Consider the following 8,016-nt stretch of genomic DNA (forward strand, 5'->3'; position numbering starts at 1 on the left):
TTACAGTGAATGATGTCAGATTCATGATCTCTGAAGAAGAAGATTTAGTTTTGGGACCAGGAACCAGGCTTGATCACTCAGAGCTTTTGTGTGGCAGAAGTTCTACTGTGACACAGACATCAGAAGGGAGACAGAGAGTGCCCCACTCCTAGTCTTCTCAAGGCCTTATATACTTTCCCCAGACCCACTCCTACAACATACATCTTAAATTAACAAGATTAGAACTAACAACAGAAAAGTATTACCGCACCCATCCTCACAACATACACTTAGGATAACAGAATGTTTTTGTTAGGAAGGAGAAACATGCCCTTGAGCAAGATACATAGTGTTTCATAATCATTCAGTTCAGTTCAGTTCAGTTGCTCATTCGTGTCCGACTCTTTGCAATCCCATGGACTGCAGCACACCAGGCCTTCCTGTCCATCACCAACTCCCAGAGTTTACTCAGATTCATGTCCATTGAGTCAGTGATGCCATCCAACCATCTCATCCTCTATTGTCCCCTTCTACCTTCAGTCTTCCCCAGCATCAGAGTCTTTTCAAATGAGTCAGCTCTTTACATCAGGTGGCCAAAGTATTGAAGTTTCAGCTTCAACATCAGTCCTTCCAGTGAATATTCAGGACTGATTTCCTTTAGGACAGACTGGTTAGATCTCCTTGCAGTCCAAGGGACTCTCAAGAGTCTTCTCCAACACCATAGTTCAAAAGCATCAATTCTTCAGTGCTCAGTTTTCTTAATAGTCCAACTCTCACATCAATACATGACCACTGGAAAAGCCATAGCCTTGGGTAGATGGACCTTTGTTGGCAAAGTAATGTCTCTGCTTGTTAATATGTTGTCTAGGTTGGTCATAACTTTTCTCCCAGTGAGTAAGCATCTTTCAATTTCATGGCTGCAGTCACCATCCATAGTGATTTTGAAGCCCAAAGAAATAAAATCTGCCACTGTTCCCACTGTTTCTCCATCTATTTAACATGAAGTGATGGGACCAGATGCCATGATCTTTGTTTTCTGAATGTTGAGTTTTAAGCCAACTTTTTCACTCTCCTCTTTCAATTTCATCAAGAGGCTTTTTAGTTCTTCACTTTCTGCCATAGGGTGGTGTCATTTGCATATATGAGATTACTGATATTTCTCCCAACAATCTTGATTCCAGCTTGTGCTTCATCCAGCCCAGCATTTTTCATGATGTCCTCTGCATATAAGTTAAATAAGCAGGGTGAAAACACACAGCCTTGACATACTCCTTTTCCAATTTGGAACCAGTCTGTTGTTCCATGTCCAGTTCTAACTATTGCTTCCTGACCTGCATACAGATTTCTCAGGAGGCAGGTCAGGTGGTCTGATATTCCCATCTCTTTCAGAATTTTCCACAGTTTTTTGTGCTCCACACAGTCAAAGGCTTTGGCATAGTCAATAAAGCAGAAATAGATGTTTTGCTGGAACTCTGTTGCTTTTTCGATGATCCAGTGGATGTTGGCAATTTGATCTCTGGTTCCTCTGTCTTTTCTAAATCATATAATCACTAGTACAGAGCTTATGGGAAAATATACCTTTGAACAGGATGAGTCGTTTTGTTATTTAATCACTGAAATGACAGTGAAAGTCGTTCAGTCCTGTCCAACTCTTTGCAACCCCATGGACTATACAGTCCATGGAATTCTCCAGGCCAGAATACTGAAATAGGTAGCCTTTCCCTTCTCTGACTCCCCTGGTGGCTCAGACGGTAAAGCATCTGCCTACAACGCAGGAGACCTGGGTTCAATCCCTGGGTCGGGAAGATCTCCTGAAGAAGGAAATGGCAACCCACTCCAGTATTCTTGCCTGGAAAATCCCACAGACAGAGGAGCCTGGTAAGCTAAAGTCCATGGGGTCGCAAAGAGTTGGACACGACTGTGCGACTTCACTTTCACTTCTCCAGGGGATCTTTCTAACCCAGGGATCAAACTGTCGACTGAAAAAAGATGTACAACTTGAGAGTTGCAAGTTAAGTTGTACTTGGGACAAAATGAGGACTGCAGCCCAGGAGGCAGCATCTTAGATAGCTCTGAGAGACTGCTCCAAAGTGGCAGAGGGGAAAGGTCAATATATAAGGTTTTGGTGAAGGAGGAGTTCAATACCATTTTTACGAAAGGTTTTTTGTAATTCATGAGGATCTGATGTCACCATGAAGGGATTTAGTGCATTTCTAGATATGAGGAGATTGAGGATTGAGATCATAAAATCTGTTCCTAAAAACATCCAACTATCTAAAGACCTGTCCCAGCAGATTCCCTGGAGCACAGAGTGCCTCACTCCACCCTGAATTCCCTCAGGGGTTTTTGAAGGTCCACAGCTACAGCAGCATGGGGTTCACTCTCCACAGAGGCAGATGGCAAATGCCTTTGTTGTTTAGTCATTGGCAATGCTCTTGGTAAGTGCCAGTTTGTAGTTGACAGAACCCAGGTCTCCAGCATTGTGGGTGGAATCCTTACCAGCTGAACCACAAGGGAAGCCCAAGAATACTGGAGTGGCTAGCCTATTCCTTCTCCAGTGGATCTTCCTGACCTAGGAATCAAACTGGGGTCTCTTGCACTGCAGGCAAATTCTTTACCGACTGAGTTATCAAGGAAGCTAATAACCATTAACTTTAATCATAAGCTAATAATCATTAGCTCTGAGCTTCAAGAAAGTTAGTCTTAAAGATTGTTGTCGTAACAACTCAGAGTTCAAGAAAAAAATGTATTATGTGACTAAGACAAAGCAATGAAGAAAAAAAAAAGTTTGTGCTTTTCTCCTCCTCCAGAGCCCTGGACCCCTTTCTCCTCCTTGAGGGCCCCAGACCCCTTCTTCCTTAAGGACCTTGGACTCTTTATCAACCTACCTAAGAATTAACTCTCTCAACTCCACCCACAAGATTATTCAAGCCTGGGAGTCATCCTTAAGATCTCTCTACCCCTCAGCCCTCCTTCTCCCACATGCAATCTAGCACTGAGTCTTGAGATTCTGCCTCCAAAAATGGTCTTAAATGTCTGCCTCTCGCCATCCAAGCCACCATAATCTCTCACTTGAATGATTAGAGTAGCCTCCCAACTGTCTCTCCGATTCCTCTCTTGCTCCCCTTCAATTCATTGTCCATGGAGTAACCAGAGGAAACCTTTAAAAATATAAATATATTTAAAGTATTATATTTTAAAGTATAAACTGGGGGATTCCCTGGCAGTCCAGTGGTTAGGACTCTGGGCTCCTACTGCCAGCAGCTCAGGTTTGACCCCTGGTTGGGGAACTAAGATCCCACAAGCCACACAGTGTGCCAGAATAATATTTATATATCGAATGACACTCTCCTCTAATATTTCAATGACTTCTAATTAGTCTTAAGAAATCTCTCTACTTTTGGTCTACAAAGACTTTGATTTTCATTTGATTTCCTATCTCTCCAGCTTTATCCCCAAGAAAAATAAATGTAAAAAGGCAAAATGGTTTTCTGAGGAGGACTTAACAAATATCTGAGAAAAGAAGAGAAGTTAAAGGCAAAGGAGAAAAGGAAAGATATACCCATTTGAATGCAGAGTTCCAAAGAATAGCAAGGAGAGATAAGAAAGCCTTCCTCAATGATCAATACGAAGAAATAGAGGAAAACAATAGAATGGGAAAGACTAGAGATCTCTTCAAGAAAATTAGAGATACAAAGGGAACATTCCATGCAAATACGGGCACAATAAAGGACAGAAATGGTATGGCCCTAACAGAAGCAGAAGATATTAAGAAGAGGTGGCAAGAAGAACTATACAAAAAAGATCTTCATGACCCATATAATCACAATGGTGTGATCACTTACCTAGAGCCAGACATCCTGGAATGTGAAGTAAAGTGGGCCTTAGGAAGCATCACTATGAACAAAGCTAGTAGAGGTGATGAAATTCCAGGTGAGCTATTTCAAATCCTAAAAGGTGATGTTGTAAAATGCTGCACTCAATATGCCAGCAAATTTGGAAAACTCAGTAGTGGCCACAGGACTGGAAAAGATCAGTTTTCATTCCAATCCCAAAGAAAGGCAATGCCAAAGAATGCTCAAACTACCACACGATTGCACTCATCTCACATGCTAGCAAAGTAGTGCTCAAAATTTTCCAAGCCAGGCTTCAACAGTATGGGAACCGAGAACTTCCAGATGTTCAAGCTGGATTTAGAAAAGGCAGAAGAACCAGAGATCAAATTGCCAAACATCTGTTGGATCACAGAAAAAGTAAGAAAGTTCCAGAAAAACATCTACTGCTTTATTGATTATGCCAAAGCCTTTGACTATGTGGATCACAATAAGCTGTGGAAAATTCTTCAAGACATGGGAATACCAGACCATCTTACCTGCCTCCTGAGAAATCTGTATGCAGGTGTTATGCCCAAGTCATGAAATCTCCCAATGACCACTAGGGAGCCGATGCAAAAGCAAGAGAGTTTTTATTACCAAGCTCGAGCTGGGGCTCCCACCATTACCGACACAGCGGCTAAGGAGAGGAGCCCTGAGTTTTGGGTTACACTGCTTACATAGGGAATATTCAGGTGAAAGGGTAACAAAGGGGGTGTTCAGGCTGAAGGACTATTGATTGGTTACCCTCTTCTACAGGGTTGTGTGTGGATTTCTGATTGGTTTTTTTACTTCCGTGGTAAATCATTACTTCCAAGGTAAATCACAAATTCTTGAACTTAAAGTCAGGAGGTTTAACCTAAGGGCCCATTGGCTCGTGAGCAGTGGGGCAAGGTTAGGTAATATCCAAAGTCTAAGTCTGTTTGCCCGGAACCTTTGCAAAATGGAGTTCTTTTACAAGATGGGGTAGCTTAAGCTCTTCACAGGTCAAGAAGCAACAGTTAGAATTGGACATGGAAAAAAATAAATAAATACGTAAAAATATATTAAAAAAAAAAAAAGAATTGGACATGGAACAACAGACAGGTTCCAAATTGGGAAAGGAGTACATAAAGGCCGTATATTGTCACTCTACTTATTATATACAGAGTACATCATGCGAAACGCCAGGCTGGATGAAGCACAAGCTGGAATCAAGATTGCAGGGAGAAATATCAATAATTTCATATATGCAGATGACACCACCTTTATGGTAGAAAGTGAATTAGAACTAAAGAGCCTCTTGATGAAAGTGAAGAGGAGAGTGAAAAAGTTGGCTTAAAACTGTTGAAAGTGAAACTGAAGTCGCTCAGTTGTGTCCAACTCTTTGCAGCCTGTGGACTGTAGCCCACCAAGCTCCTCCGTCCATGGGATTCTCCAGGCAAGAATACTGGAGTGCCATTTCCTTCTCCAGGGGATCTTCCCGACCCAGGGATCAAACCCAGGTCTCCCACATTGCAGGCTAACGCTTTAACCTCTGTGCCACCAGGGAAGCCCTTAAATACAAGAATACAGTCTCTCAGAAAACCTCCTATAGAGACACAGAACTTCAGATCTAAGTACTAACATCAAAGATTTCAAGGGAGGAAAGGAAGCCAGGTTGAAAGAAGAAGGGGGAGGAGGTAGGAGAGGGGGATGAAAGGGGTGGACTTACAGACGTCTCCTGCCACCTACAGATACCCAGGCGTTATGGGACTTTTCCCTGGGCCTCCAGAGAAGGGAGGACTGGAACTCAGCCTTACCAGAAATCAGACCAGACCAGAAACAGAATTCGAGTTCTTTGCCAAGAGGAGGTGATCAGTCTCCAATCATCAGCTCAGGCTGAGGGCCCTTCAACCAGATTCCTGTGTCCAGGACCAGGGGACTAGAAAAACGGGGAAGGATAGGAAGGGTTAAGGAGAGGAAAAAGAGAGGGAAAGGGAGAGAGGTCAATAAAGTCTCTTGTTCCTTACGGGTCAGGGCACTCTGGCCAGTTGTCCGCGTCAGGAGGAGACCAGGGACAAAAGGGACCCAGTTGCAGCCGCTGGGTCTGCTCCATTGGCAGGCAAGCTGGCCCCTGAATACCCTGAGTGGTCAGGATGTCAGTCTCAGTGAAGAAGAGTCCCCGCCAGAGTTGCCATTTGTTGCAGGAAGGCAGACCCCTTCCAGGGCCCGAAACTGGGCTCTTGTCTAACACTCAGAAATGAATTTTCCAAGGAGACACATCTGCTGACAAAGCAAGAGATTTTACTGGGAAAGGGCACCCGGGTGGAGAGCAGTAGGGTAAGGGTCCCCTGATCCCCACTTTATTTCTGAGTCTTATTTTTCCTTATTCTTCTGCGGTACTGCTCCCTCAGGTCGGTTCGTTGTTGAGCTGGTCCTGACACTTGTCCATCACCAACTCCCAGAGTTTACTGAAACTCATGTCTATCAAGTCAGTGATGCCATTCAACCGTCTCATCCTCTGTCGTCCCCTTCTCCTCCCGCCTTCAATATTTCCCAGCATCAGGGTCTTTTCAAATGAGTCAGTTCTTCGCCTCAGGTGGCCAAAGTATTGGAGTTTCCGCTTCAGCATCAGTCCTTCCAATAAATATTCAGGACTGATTTCCTTTAGGATGAACTGATTGGATCTCCTTGCAGTCCAAGGGGCTCTCAAGAGTCTCCAACACCACATTTCAAAAGCGCAATTCTTCGGCGCTCAGCTTTCTGAGACAGTCCCATCACTTCATGGCAAATAGATGGGGAAACAATGGAAACAGTGACAGACTTTATTTTGGGGGGCTCCAAAATCACTGCATATGGTGACTGAAGCCATGAAATTAAAAGATGCTTGTTCCTTGGAAGAAAAGCTATGACCAACCTAGACAGCATATTAAAAAGCAGAGACATTACTTTGCCAACAAAGGTCCATCTACCCAAGGCTATGGTTTTGCCAGTAGTCATGTATGGATGTCAGAGTTGGACTATAAAGAAAACTGAGCGCCCGAGAATTGATGCTTTCAAACTATGGTGTTGGAGAAGACTCTTGAGAATCCCTTAGACAGCAAGGAGATCAAACCAGTCAATCTAAAGGAAATCAGTCCTGAATATTCATTGGAAGGGCTGATGTTGAAGCCGAAAGTCCAATACTTTGGCCACCTGATGCAAAGAACTGACTCATTTGAAAAGACCCTGATGCTGGGAAATATTGAAGGCAGGAGGAGAAGGGGACGACAGAGGATGAGATGGTTGGAGGGCATCACCGACTTGATGGAAAAGACCCTGATGCTGGGAAATATTGAAGGCAGGAGGAGAAGGGGACGACAGAGGATGAGATGGTTGGAGGGCATCACCGACTTGATGGACATGAGTTTGAGCAAGTTCCGGGAGTTGGTGATGGACAGGGAGGCCTGGTGTGCTGCAGTCCATGGGGTCACAAAGAGTCAGACATGAATGAGTGACTGAACTGAACTGAAGAAAAGCCCATTCTCACTATTATGGATTCCTCATCAGGTTAACTCCTATTCCCCCTTTTAGTCAAACATCACTTAAGATATCTTCCCTGACTCTGCAATTTAAACTAGGTTTCCCTGCTTTTCTCTCATAGCATGTTGTACTCTCCCCTAATAGTTTTACTATAGTTGATAAATACATATTTTGTTTTTTTTTCCAGTTTAATTGAGATATAATTGACTGGTTTGTATGATTATTTGCTGGTCACTGGGTTGTAAACTCCAGGAGGGCACAGCCCAAGTGAGTCTTGATATTTGTTGTCCTCATCCCACCTGCCCATTGTCTGACACAAAGCAGGTGCTCAATGGATATTTGTTGAATTAAATGAATTACGCGCTAAATGTTAGAGAACTCTGCCCCGTTGGCTAGGAGTAGCTTTGAATCTCGGCATAAATTCTGGATAAGCGTTTTAAAAGTTAGGACTGAGGATAGGTGTCTCAGGTATTTCAGCTCACAAGCCCTCTCCAAATCTCACCTGCCACTCTCCACCGTGTAGTTTTTTTTCTTACCAATCCCTCTCTGCTCTTGGCTTTCTGGCATCATGCACCATCCCTAACAATCACAGACCAAATAAAGAGAAGGATTGTGACAAGGACCCTACACGTGACTGCGTTTCCGTCCCAAGGCCAGCATATGACACCAGTGGCTCATAGCT

At 43.7% G+C, this 8,016-nt stretch overlaps 1 long non-coding RNA gene across 1 annotated transcript; it reads right to left on the reverse strand.

Annotated features, from left to right (window-relative positions):
- LOC138444367 (uncharacterized) lies at positions 1-4,540 on the reverse strand. Its single transcript, XR_011258439.1, has 2 exons — positions 4,352-4,540; positions 1-1,199 (listed from the first exon to the last, which is right to left on the reverse strand). It is a non-coding gene; the product is annotated as an uncharacterized lncRNA (long non-coding RNA).
- Between the last annotated feature and the right edge of the window lie 3,476 nt (positions 4,541-8,016).

The sequence above is a fragment of the Ovis canadensis genome, chromosome 7 (assembly GCF_042477335.2).
Source record: "Ovis canadensis isolate MfBH-ARS-UI-01 breed Bighorn chromosome 7, ARS-UI_OviCan_v2, whole genome shotgun sequence".
Classification (NCBI taxonomy): Eukaryota; Metazoa; Chordata; class Mammalia; order Artiodactyla; family Bovidae; genus Ovis; species Ovis canadensis.